We start from the raw sequence: 13114 nt of genomic DNA, 5'->3' as shown, positions 1-13114 counted from the left end.
AAGGTCCTGCGAGGTGCTGCCCTGGTTTCCTGCAGCGCTAGTAACAAACACCCAGCCTCTTCACCCAAACCGAGCTCGTACCAACCAAACCAGCACGCAGCCCCCAAGGGAAAATATAAATGTGTTTCTGTGCTGTTACTGCTAATTGCAAGAGGGAATCAGAGAGTCACAGAATGGTTTGGGTTGGAAGGGGCCTTGAAGACTCTCTTGTTCCAGCCCTGCCATGGGCAGGCTGCTCCAAGCTCTCTCCAGCCTAGCCTTGGACACTTCCAGGGACCCAGGGGAAGCCACAGCTGCTCTGGGCACCCTGTGCCAGGGCCTGCCCACCCTCACAGACAGCAGTTCCTTCCCAATACTCATCCAACCCTGCCCTCTTTCAATTTGAACCCATTCCCCTTGTCCTGTCACTCCATCCCTTGTAAATGGTCTCTCTCCATCTTTCTTGTCAGCCCCTTCAGGTCCTGGAAGGCCACAATGAGGCCACCCCAAATCTTCTCTCCTCATGGGAGAAGGGCTCCAGACCTCTTGCTGGTTCCTCTGGCCTTGCTGCAGAACTCACTGGCCGAGATGGTCACACAGAACAGCCTGTGGCAGTGTCACAAGCCAAAGGGCTCAAGCTGTGGAGGGAGAGCCCTCAAATCCCTGTCCCACTCCCAGCCAGGGCAGGTGCAGGGAGTGCTCCCACGGCACGGGGTCTGTGTGCTTCGGCCTCACCCGCGGCTGGGGCGGATGCTGAGTTATCTTCTGTTTCTGCTTTGCCCTTTGCTGGGCCACTCCAGTGGTGGGAACGCCTGTGCTGAACACCAGCCCAGCATCAGGGAGCCGGAGCCGGGCGCGTCACCGGAGTTTCGCTGCAGTGACACCTCGGAGCACGATGCCAGACACTGGCCCCGTTTGAGAACACCTTTGCCCAAGCACCCCTGTATTCCAGCACGGAGCTCTGGCCGGGAGGCCCCAGGATGCCCCTAAGTGTCCCTGGCTGTGTGTCTGTCACCCGGGGACAAACAACCACGGGAATAACCTCCACACTTTGCACAGAGAGCACACGGGGCCAGCTTTAACAATGATTTTAACAATGACTGCTAATGCTCCTATTCCTCTTTCTGCTGCTTCCATCCTTCCATCCACAGGCACAAGCTCCTATTTAATACCTTCCTGCTCATGGGGTAACCAGATGGGAACATTCATTTTAATCCTAGACAGCAAAACAGCACAGTTACAGCTTACTATACCACCAAAAACTGCTTATACACCTTCGTTTCCTCCCATGTAATTCCCCAGGAGCTTTAATTTACCCAGACCATTTTTTATTTCTTCTCGCCACTTCCCTTGCATCAGGCAGGGTTCCTTCAGCTCCAACAAAGCAGCGTGCCTGTCTGGAGGGGATCAATAACTATTGAGCTATCGCGCTTCCTCCACTTAGACTGTTGAAGCAGCTTTCTTTAATTGTTCTTTCACACTGTAAATACAGCATAAGGTGATTTTTTTTCCTTTGACGCTGCTCAGTGGGTGAAGGCACCCGCGGGTAGGAAGAGCTCAGCTGCCTCACCTGTGCTCCATCACACCTCCTCCGCTGGGAACACCTCGGGAGCAGATGGACACAAGGACACTGCCATGATCCGGGGGCCAAAGCGAGCCCCAGAATGGTGCCACAGGGACGATGGTTTGGTGCAGACCCGGAAAACCACAGGTTAAAACTGATAATGCACGTTGGGTGCAGGGAGGGGAAAGGGCAGAAAACCCAGCCAGGAGGGTCCGGGTGCCCAGCACCCTCCGCTGCGAGGGATGTCCCGAGGCGGGGGCCAGGCGGGGTCCCCCTCCCTCGGCTCCTCACAGGGGCTGCGGTAGAAGGGGGAACCAGATCCCCGCCGATCCCTGGCGGCTCCTCCAGGGAGTGGGAGGGGGGAGCGGATCCCTCGGGGCGGCTCCTCCCGGGGATGGCGAGGGATGACCGGACTCGTCGGGCTCCTCCCGGGGATGGAGAGGGAGGAGCGGAAAGACTGGATCGCCTTCGGCGGCTCCCCCCGGGGGTGGCGAGGGCGACCGGACCTCTCCGTGCCGCTTGCCCCGGGGGCGGCGAGGGGGACCCCACCCCTGGGGCGGCTTTTCCCGAGAACGGCGAGGGGGGAGCGGAGGGACCGGCTCCCTGGGGCAGCTTTTCCCGGGGATGGCGAGGGATGACAGGACGGACCCCTGGGTGGTTCTTTCCGGGGATGGCGAGAGGGGTTCGCACCCCTCCGGCGGCTTTTCCCGTGAATGGCGAGGGATGCCCGGACCCCCGGGCGGTTCCTCTCCGGAATGGGTGGGGGGGACCCGATGCCTGGGGCGCCTTTTCCCAGGGATGGCGAGGGAGGAAGGGACCCCCGGGCGGCTCCTCCCGCGGATGGCGAGGGGGGAGCCGAGCGCTCCGGCGGCTTTTCCCGGGGATGGCGAGGGATGCCCGGGCCCCAGCGGTCCCTCCGGGGATGGGGGGTTCGCGGCCGCCGGCCCCGCCCCCCGCAGGTGCCGGCGCGGCGGGGGCCGGGGGTGACGTCAGGCGGGGCGGGCGCGGTGCCGGTGCCGGCCGGGCCATGGCGGAGCCGAGCGCGGCGGCCCCGGTGAGTGCGGCGGCCCCGGCGCTGCCCCCGAGCCCCGCCGGGCGCTGCCGCTGAGCGGGGGCGGGCGGGGGGAGCCGGGCGGGGGCGGGGGGCGGGTCCGTGCCCCGTGCGGGACCGCCCGCGGGAGCGTCCCCGGGAGCGGTGCCGGTGTCGCCTCGTCCTTCCCGTGCCCCGGACCCCCTTCCCCGGAACGGAGCGATCCAAACCCGTGCGAGCGCCGGCTCGCTGACTGCGAGGGCGAGCGGAGACACCGGCATTGCTTCTCCGCGGTTTCACACGGGCTCGGTGGGTCTTTGTGTGCCCTGTGGGTTTGTTCGGGCGCCGTGCGCCCGTGTGTGCCCTGCCTGTCTGTCCGTGCCCCGTGGCTCTGTACGTGCTCTGTGTGCCCGTGTGTGCCCTGTCTGTCTGTCCGTGCCCGCGGGTCTGTACGGGCAGTGTGTGTCTGTATGTGCCCTGTCTGTCTGTCCGTGCCCGCGGGTCTGTACGGGCAGTGTGTGTCTGTATGTGCCCTGTCTGTCTGTCCGTGCCCCGCGGGTCTGTACGAGCTGTAATGTGCCCTGTCCGTGCCCCGCGGGTCTGTACGGGCTGTATGTGCCCTGTCCGTCCGTCCGTGCCCTCTGTGTCCATGCGTGCCTTGCGAGTCCGTACGTGCTGTATGAGCCTGTGGTCCCGATGGGTCTGTACCTGCCCCGTGAGTCCGTACGTGCCCCTGAGAGTCTCGGTGAGCTCTGTCTGTCCATAGGTGCCGTGTTGGGCTGTACCTGCCCCGTGTGTCTGCCCATCCCCTGTGCCTCTGTACGGGCTCTGTGGGTCAGTACGTGCCCGGTGTGTCCATACGTGCCCCATGGCTGTGCAGGTATGTGTGTGCCCACACAAACCGGTGGGTTCCCACAGGCAAACCTGGAGTCAGCGTGCCTGGCGGGTCCCCAGACCCCTGCCCTGTGTCCAGAGAGAGAAAATTGCTTCTCTCCCTGTCACCTGCTCCAAGGCAAGCTGTGTTTGCTCTCAGTCGGGTCTATTTCCTCCCACCTGAGCCAGACCCTCGGGTGGAGGTGGCCGGTGGTGACAGTCCAGGCTGCAGTGGCATCGGACGTGCCTGGCGCGTGGGGAAGGCACGTTTGGCTGGGAATCATCCAGGGCTGCTGTGCTGCGAGTACCAGAAAGGGGCAGGAAAACCCAGCCCTGGTGTGGCAGTGGCTCCGATGGGCTGTCCCCACACAACCACCCATGGCTGGTTGGGGAAGAGGGTGCCCAGGCTCCAGTGTGCATCCCAAACTCAGCCTTTCCAGGGTGTCGGAGGTGTTGGGGGACCTGCCTGTCTGGGCTGTGTGCTTGGGGGATGTCGTGGCCAGAGGAGGGGATGTGCAGTGTCCAGGGTTTCTCTTGTCCAGGCAGCTGGCTGGTAGTGGACGCACAGAGCCTGGCTGCTGCCGAGAGGGTCTTGGTCGGTCTCTGCATTCAGCTCTGTGTTGCTTGCCCCTCACAGTTAATTAGACAGGACTAATCCTATCTGGCGCTGGGAACTTCCCAGAAACCGGAGTGCTTTTCCCTCTCCTGGTCTGCGGCAGGATCGCAGCCTCCTGCAGAAGGAGGCCCGGGCACAGTGACATCTTTGTCACCCCCTTGGACACGATGGGGGGTTGCAGCTCAGGCTCGCAGTGCCCCGTCCTCGTTGTGGCTGGACAGGTGTCCATCGGGTGGAAGGTGACGAGCCCCATGGAGGTGTGTGGGCGAAGGATTGCAGGGAAAGGGAGGTCAGGACTGTAATGAGGATATTGCAGGAATAAAGGCTAGAGTTGAACTCAGTATTTTGAGCATAAATCTCACACCCAGCAGTTGAGCATCAGCATTCCCCATCGCTACGGAAGAGAAGCGGGCAAAAGGACATGATAATCCATGTTCCACTGATTCCCTTGTGCTTGGGAGAGCTATCTGTGTGAGCCCTGCCCTGGCCTGGGAGCCAAAGCAGAGAGGAGTCAGGCTCACTTAGGCGTATGCGTTAGAGGTGGGTTTGTCAGTGCAGGGTTAATGGTTGGTGATCTTGGAGGGCTTTTCCAGTTTGGAAGCTATCTAAACGGGTTATCTAAAAGCTACCTAAATGGCTGTGGTTCATTGCAGTCCTTTCCCTCCTGCAGCTGAGCCCAGTCTGTTAGTAAGGACTGGTAAAACCTGAAATCCCAATCAAATAACCCGCGTTTGGAAGGAATTACATTGACCTGGGGAGCATCTCGACCAAGCTCACGTTCTCCAGGCTGAGTCCTCCATGCAGAGGGGCCGTGTTTTTCTCGTCGTGACGACCTGCCTTCATGGGCTGGATTAGCTCCTCACCCTGCTCCTGCCCCCTGGTGCTGGGCTGCAAGGCAAAATCTCCAGAACTGGAATTCCGGGCTGAAATTACCCCTCAGCTTTGCAGTTGGACCTGCTTCGGTGGGTGCTGTTTGTCTGCCCTGGTTTTGGAGTCTAAAAGCGCCTGTTCTGAGCTGCCCCCCACCAAACGGGGGCCACGGGCACCTCCCCATGGGTGGGGTTCGTTTCCCTCTCTGCAAAGCCTCGTACGCAGCCCAAGCAAATGCCTTTCAGGGTGCTGGTTCGGATTTGGATATCTGAGCTGGAGAGGTCTAAATTTAAGGGAGATGAATCTCACCCGGCGCTTGCAAACCTTGGTTTTTAGACTTTTCGCCTTGATCTTTCCTTTTTTTTAGCATGACCCTGCTGTTCTCCTACCACTCAGGACTCTTCCCGAAGCACAAAATACGCTTTTGAAACTTTCCACCCCCCCAGGTGGGAGGTGTTGCAGAAATGCAACTGCAGGGAAGCAGTTTGCAGCTCATCCCCCTTGCAGACACAGAAGCCCGGGTTAAAAAAACAGCCTGTTAATTTTGTGTTAATGGCTCTGAGCAATGGCGAGTCCCCCCGCCCCCTTCCTCGCTACCTTGTGCCAACATTTAATTGCTCTCACTCTGGAGAGATGCTATCGCATTTCAAGGTTGAATTTACCTCGTTTTGACTTGCGGGGGGGGGGGGGGATGTTGTTGTGTCCTTGTCACAGAGGTGACTCGTCACTCGCTGCTCCTTGCCCGCAGTGGCCGGGTCACCTCTACAGCTGCTCCTCGGGAGCCTGCGGGTGCTGTCCCCTCACACCGAGGGGTTTTTGTGGCCCCCTCGGCATGTCGCTCGTGTGGCCTTGTCGCCCGGGTGCCCATCTGGGCGCAGCTATTGGTGCGAGCTCGCTTTTTGTGTTTCCCACTTCGCCTTTGCGCTGGTGTCTTACGCAAGAGATGCTCCGTGCTCACCCCAAACCCTCCTCTGGCTCTGGGCAGAGATCTCTGTCCTGGCCTCATGTGTCACCGCGCAACACAAAAACGTGGTCTCTTGCATTGTGGCCTCACTGAGGTGATTTGGGGTCATCGACCAACCATCCGTGAGTCACTGCGGTTTCTCGTGTTACCGATTTACATTTGACACGGTCCCGCGGGAGGAGTCACGGATGGAACTGGGCAGTGACAAAAATCCGCGAGGGAGGCGCCTGGGTGGTTTCCCCCGCTGGCCTCGCTCGGCAGCAGCCACGCCGGGGACTGGCTCAGCACACACCGAATGTGTGCGGAGTCGGTCGCACCTGCTGCGAGATTCATCCTCAGAATATTATGTGCTCCGGAGAAATGTGGGCAAACACTGTGTCGAGGCAACAATAATGTCTTTAGATAGATAATAAGTCTCCTAAATAGGTCTAATTCCAGGAAACTCAGCTGGCTGATCGGAATTGTATTTTTAGTCTCCGGTTCGTGTATTTACCTGAAATTTCTGTCCTGCTGTTCTAGCTGGAGCTGACCCCAGGTTGCCTGCTGCTCCTGCCTTTTACCTCAATACTGTGACTGCACAAAGTTTCCAAGTTGTACCAGTTGGTCTGGAAATGCTCTATTTTGGCAGATGTCTGGCAATGCTGAAGTTTCTGTCATTAAGGGGCTTTAAGGGGTTCATTAAGGGGTTTTGAGGCAGGTTGCACAGGAGGCTGGTGGGAAAATCGCTGCTTTGGCACAGTGGGGTGCACCTGGTTGATCTGTGGGTTTCTCTCATCCCCTTTGGCGACCGTCTCATCCCACCTCAGCACAGCACTTGCTTCCAGTGTTACTGATGGTACCTAATAGTCAGTCTGGCAGCTAATTCTCTATTCCTAGCATGCTTAAAAAGTGCCTTATTTTTCAATTAGTTCTGTTGGCTGTACAGATTTAATGGATTCCTTCAGAGGTCCCCATCAGTCACCGACTGTGGACATTTCTTTTTCAGTGCCATTTCTCTCTCCTTTCCTGTGCTCAGAAAGATCACGTTTCCATGCTTTTTCCACGTCTCATTTTTGCCGGAATGGCTTTTTCATGATTTAAATCCTGCTGCTTTTCTGGGTTTGTGACTTTTGGGGTCTTTGGCAGAAGCTTTAAGCAGGTTCCTTGCTTTCACTGATGCCAGCGACTGCTCTGGGCTTTTTAAAATTTGCCCTTTTAAAGTCATACGCTGCTGCCGTTATTTTGGGCTCGCCGTTCCTGTGAGTAGCAGAGACACAGAAAGAAACTGTAATAGAAGAAGACTTGCGTTAGACACGGCAGTTCATTCTGGCCTCATCCTTGTCACGCAGACCTGTCCCCACTCCATGGACAATTAACGCTGCCACGTGGCCTGCTCCTTGTGCCAGCAGCAGCTTCTCATCCCAAGGATTTGTGTGCTCTCTGGGTCTGGTATCGGTTTATCTGTGAGTTGTTTGCATTGTGGCATTTTTGCCTGCCCCCCTGGGTGTGTGGATGTGATGGGTGGTGGCAAGATGTCCTTGTGCGCGCAGAAGAGTGGAACTCGGTGCTTATGGTGTTCGAGTGTCTCTCACACCGCTGCTGAAGGAAATCACATACCCCACGTGGCTGCGTTATTTTGGCACTCAACTCGTGTGCCTCGATGTCCTCCTGCTGCTCTCCCAAGTGACCCCAGCACCCCTCGGACCTCCCCAGGTACTTCCCAGGCAAGCGGGGTGCCAGCTGGTGCAGCCCAGGCTTGGCTCCCCCTGCCCAGCGCCAGGCTGAGATTAAACAGTGATCTGCTTCCAGGGCTTTGTAGGCAGGATTGCATGTGAGGATTTACAGGAGCCGATTTCAGCCCAGCGGAAAGGTGCCAGGGTGACCTTGCCATCGCTCCCTGTCCCTGGGGCTGGATCAGGAGCGGGACGAGCTCCCAAATCTCCCTGCTGAAAGCTTTCCCTGGCTTGGGGGCGGTGGGGGAATTAACGCTGCTTGTTCCTGCAGCGCTTTCCACCCGAGCTGAGCCTGTCTTTAAAAAGCAGCCGGCGTGGTTGTGCTTGGAACAGGCAGCTCGGTTTCTATATTATACACAACATTCATCTTCGTAGGAAGCCGGCCAGCCCACGCCGCTGCCGCAGCCCGGAGCCGCCGGCTCTTCCCTGCTCCTCAGGGCGTTCCTGGCAGGCACGGCAGGAGCCGGGAGCTGGGCAGGGAGCTCTGGGAGCGCTGGGTGTGTGCCCACCGCGGCTCCCTGCGCTCCTTGGGGCAGAGCTGTGCCCTCCCGGGACCTGCACCCTGCCCCTGTGTCCTGAGCCCTGCACCCAGAGTGGCCACGCCTCACCTGCCGTGAGCTGCCGCCGATAATCATTCACCTTCCGCTGCCCTGAGCCCTGGCCCTGTGGTCTCCCAGGAAAGTGGCTTGGCCGTGTCTCAGCGTCGCGTTACGGCCCCACCGAATTCGGGGAACAGCAAACAATCCCCTGGGCTGAGTCCTGTGGGAGTCCATCTGTCCCAGCTGCTCGGATTATTTACGCAATTTAATTCTTGGCTGCACCTGATCTTACAACAGGATGAATTTCACGGTAACTGATACACCTGCAACAATTAGCTATGTAAACTAAGATAAAAGGTCAATCAAATTTCATCGTCTGAAGTGCAGGCTGATTCCAGCTGGAGGCTTCCTAAGCCCTTCTCCTGAAGTCCTTTCCCGAAGGAAGCTCTGGGGGTCATCTCCAGCTCCTGAGCGAGGCTGGTTCCTGTGTGTGAGTGAGATGGGGTTTGGGGAATGCAGCATTGAGCTGCGGGGCCGTGAGCCTTCGGGAAGCTGTTCCCCCTTGCCCACCTCTCACTCCGGTGTCTGTGATCCCTCTGAAGGAGCTGGGGGTGTTCCCAGCCCCGAGCCGTGCGCTCCAGCAGCTCTGGGGGCGTGAGGAGGAGAGAGGCAGGGCCAGGTTCGCAGCCAGGCTGGAAATTCCCCCGTGCTCCACCACTGCGCCGCCGGTGCCCAGCCCTTCGCCGGGGCTCTGTGCTCCAGTAACTCCCCCTGCCCCGTCCTGTGGCACACGGAGAGTTCTGAGCCATCACAGAGCACCTTTGGGTGAAGGTAAATTAAACCCTTTGCCGGCTGCGAGGGGGCAGGGCTGGAAATGCGAATGTGGAAATAGGTCCCAGCTTAGAATGACTTCAAGGACAGAGGGTAGGTGCTGGGCTGCTCGGGATCTGATCCAGCTGGGACCGGCTCCAATTAAAATGAGATCAAGGAAAAATGGGACAAGGGGAAGAAAGAAGAAGTTACCTTTGCGTTTCTGTCGGTACTAAAGCGCGAAGTGTTGGGGGCCGGGCTCAGAGCTGGGCTCCTCTCCCCGCACCCCACGGGTGTCCAGGAGGGTTGGTGTGGCCGTGGGTCCCACCCTGCATCCAAGGAGTGGTGCTGGGATGGGCAGTGAGGAAGGGGCTGCACCCACGGGGAGGGGGGTGAGTCAGAGCTGTGCTTGTGGACCTGAGCTGGGCCCCAGGCGGCACAGAGCTGCGTCAGAGCACGGGTGTGCTGGAGCTCCCTCACTGAACAGGAGAGAGTCCTCTGTCAGAGGACAGCCACAGAAATGATCAAAGCCAGCCTGGGACAGCTGGGGGTGTTCAGCTGCACAAGAGAAGGCTCCAGGGAGAGCTCAGAGCCCCTGGCAGGGCCTAAAGGGGCTCCAGGAGAGCTGCAGAGGGACTGGGGCCAAGGCATGGAGGGACAGGACCCAGGGAATGGCTTCCCAGTGCCAGAGGGCAGGGCTGGATGGGATATTGGGCAGGAATTGCTGTCTGTGAGGGTGGGCAGGCCCTGGCCCAGGGTGCCCAGAGCAGCTGTGGCTGCCCCTGGATCCCTGGCAGTGTCCAAGGCCAGGCTGGATGGGGCTTGGAGCAGCCTGGGACAGTGGAAGGTGTCCCTGCCCATGGCAGGAGGTGGCACCGGATGGGCTCTGAGGTCCCTTCCAACTCAAATAATTCTGGGATTCTGTCACTGGTTTGCATCTCTCCTACAGGAGATCTGACCTGTACTTGGGCACCTGTACTCAGGAGAGTATTTCAGATAATTTATTTTAAGAACTGCAGTTCTTCTGCTCTCTGGGAATTCTGCTTCCTCCATAGCTTTTTGTTTGTTTTTTTTTTTTTAAATGTGAGGTTGTATTGACTTGAGAAAGGCTTTATGCAGAGCTTGAAACAAGCAGGCCAGGCTTAGTTCCCTTCCACATAATCTCCCAGGCTGAGCGTGGCCACAGGTGCAGAAATGCCATAAATGAGAAATAATGATGTGCTTTCAGTAAGGCAGTGAGCAGGCAAGGCCCGTCCTCTTGCTCGGGAAGGCTGGGAGCAGGGAGTGGTGGCCAGGGAGCTGTTTCTGGGGAGCCAGAAAAGGAAGTCTTGTGAGGCAGAAATGCCGGTGGGATGGAGAGGGACCTTGTAGCTCCCGGAGTTCCTGCTGGGTGGAAAGGGATGCTGCAGCGCTGGGGCCAGATGTGCGTCCAGCTGTGCTAGCACAGGAGCTGGGATGGGTTCCTCTCTCCCTCACGCCTGCGCCACCGTTTTCTAAACTTCAGGGGCTACATCTTAGTGCAAAATCGAAGTTTCTCTTTTTTCCTCCCTGTGCGTGCTCTACACCTGACGTCAGTTTTGGGGCTCTGTGGTAGAAGAGTCAAAGAAATGTGAAATTTGATGAGACTCCTTCAGGAAGACGAAGTTGGAGCCCGAAGTGGTGGATGTGAAGGGATCAAGATGTGCATGGTGCCACCTCTGAGTCCTCTCCTTTCTGCTTGGATGAGGGGGAGGGCAGTGGCAAAGCGCATCTCGGTGGGCTCTGTATTTGCCAGAAAATGTCACTGTTCGATGTGACTGACTTGCCTTGTCTCTCATTCCCATCCTCACCTGCCCTTGTCGTTAGGCAGGGGCTTGTCCTGCTTATTTGAAAGGACAGAAAACTGCTGAGGGTGACGAGGTGGCCACACCTGCTCCCAAAATCCTCTCTGGATGTGGAGCGGGATGGGTGCCTGCACCATCCCTGTGTCCCTGCGGCTCCACAGGCACCGCTGCACCCCTGCCCTGCCTGTCCGGGGGGACACAGCATGGTTTGGTAAATACCGAGCGATCAGCAGAGTGAGAGTGCTGCAGGGAGCTCCCTGAGCGCGGTGAGGGCTGCAGGCACAGGCAGGGCTGGAGTTTGGTCGCAGCACTTGAAGAAGAGCCTCCTTATCTCGTGTGTTTGGAGAGCACGGAGCCAAATCTGCTTTCGGGAAAGGCTTTTAGAGCCTTCGTCTCTTTGAGTCATTAGGAGTGCCCCAGTCTCCTCTGTTAAAGATGGGTCTAAGGTTAAAAGAAAATCACGTATCTCTGAGCTGGGAAGCTAATTGCTGTCTGCTTCAAACGCGGGGCGTAGTGTGGAAAAGGAGAAGTAGCTGGGACGAAATCCCGGTTCTAATACTCACAAGATCTTTTCAGGACGTGAAAATTCTGTGTGTTCCAGCCGACCCCAGGAGCCGTCACAGGATTAATGCCGTGGCTGAACAGCATTAGCAGACAGGGAGAAGAATGCCACGGCAAGGTTTGGAAAGCTCTTTGCCCCCTGTGGAGGGGCCTGGGTCGGTGCCTGTGCTCGTCTCACCCATCTCCCTTCACCGTGGGGCTGAGGAGGGCAGGCAGCCCTGCAGACCCAGGGAGGGCGTGGGGTGATGCTGACACAGGACACTCCCTGCTGGGGTGCAGAGTGCCTGTCTCCCCGTGGAGACACCAAATCTCCCGGTGATTTGGACTCACAGCCTGGAATCTAAGCTCATTTCCGACTCTGACCTCCTTTATCTGGATAAATGCTCACGTGCCTGCTACTACTCAGACAGCAGAAATAATCTTTGCTGCTGTAATATGTGTGCCAGCTTTTCTTTATCCCAGCAAAGTACTCTAAGAGCTGCAAAATGCTTTGGCAACATGAGAATTTTGTGAGCAACAGCGATTGAAAGGGGAGGGGAAGAAAGCGAGTCTCTGGGACTTAAAAACCAAACCCCTCAGCCAGGTTTACTTGGCGTGATTCCTTCTGCAAAATGGTCATCCTGCTGCCCACTGGAGCCAAAAGTGAAGGAAGGGATTAAGGCTGTGAAACTGCTCCATCCTGATGGCCCTTTCACAGTCGTGGGCAGAGCAGAAGGGATGTTTCAGAGCAACATTTAACTAAATAAATGCTGGTCACGGCGGGTCTCGAGCCCGAGCTGGTGCAGAGGACCCTGACTGCATTGCTCTCCTCAGCGAGGCTGTGCTCTAACCCTGCATGTACCCATCAGGTTTGGAAACAGAGCAGACCAGCCCAAACCACCAGCAAGCTCCCAGTTGTGCTCTGGAGCTGCTGCCCTGTTCCCTCCTCCCTTCTGGGCCCCCAGCTCTGGATGGGGAGCGGGGTCATGCTGGGTTCAGGTGGTCCTTGTGCATCGGGCAGTGCTGGGCTGTGATCCTGTGAGGTGCCCTTTGGGCTCTGAGACCTCTGCTCACCTCCTGCTTGTGTCTTTTTCTTCACCAAAAGTGTGGTGGTGGAACGTTTCTCCTCCTGAGCCGTGATCGGCTCGGACACGGCGTGCTGGGTGTGCTGTCCCACCCCTGGGGAGGAGGGAGCACCCAGGATTCATGGGTTGGAAGGAACAACAAAAGCTCACAAGGTTTTTTAGTAGATTACACACTTGGCACGGAAATTGGTCTGTCAGTCCTTGATCTTGCAGCATAAGCACACGGCAGCGGAGTTTGGATAAAGGGGTAAGATGAAAAGGAAGAGAGAAAGAAAGAGATGAATTGAAAAGAGAGAGAGAAGAAGAAAAGGAGATCACCAGCCCTGGCTCCAGTGTGGATCGAGCTGATGGGTCCTGGGGCCTTGGGCTTTTTGGGGCACCTTTTGAGGCTTCCCCTCCCTGGAGAGACATTTCTCACTTTTTGTGCAAATCAGTTCTCATTCACAGTCAGTTCTTTCAGACCTTTCTGGAAATGGGTTGGAGGCTTTGGGGTCTTGGATGGTCTTGTTTTCCCCTACGGTCCCTGGCCCTTCTCAGCCTCACCCCGGCGCCTGCGCTGAGCCGGGCTGTGCTTTTCTGCAGGAGCCACAACCAGGGGGTTTATCCCAGAAAAGCTGCCCTTCCTCCATAAGGCCCCTTCTCCAGCCACATCGTGGTCTTTCTCATGTGTGTTTTTGCCAACAATCCTTGGCTGTTATTCCCAAAAATC

General features: G+C 57.6%; 1 protein-coding gene across 4 annotated transcripts in view; it reads left to right on the top strand.

Moving 5' to 3' along the window:
- The first annotated feature begins 2541 nt into the window (after positions 1 to 2541).
- Positions 2542 to 13114, top strand: part of MAPK4 (mitogen-activated protein kinase 4) — a 45936-nt gene continuing 35363 nt past the window's right edge. For 3 of the 4 annotated variants that reach the window (XM_039567134.1, XM_039567133.1, XM_039567135.1), the window contains exon 1: positions 2698 to 2882. The gene's annotated coding sequence lies outside the window, so the exon portion shown is untranslated. Of the gene's footprint in view, positions 2598 to 2697; positions 2883 to 13114 lie in introns of those variants that run through there. The other variant, XM_039567130.1, reaches the window with a different exon arrangement.

This window comes from Corvus cornix, chromosome Z, assembly GCF_000738735.6.
Source record: "Corvus cornix cornix isolate S_Up_H32 chromosome Z, ASM73873v5, whole genome shotgun sequence".
NCBI classification, from domain to species: domain Eukaryota; kingdom Metazoa; phylum Chordata; class Aves; order Passeriformes; family Corvidae; genus Corvus; species Corvus cornix.
Note: the sequence above shows the minus strand (reverse complement) of the source record. Positions and strands in the feature narration are given on the sequence as shown.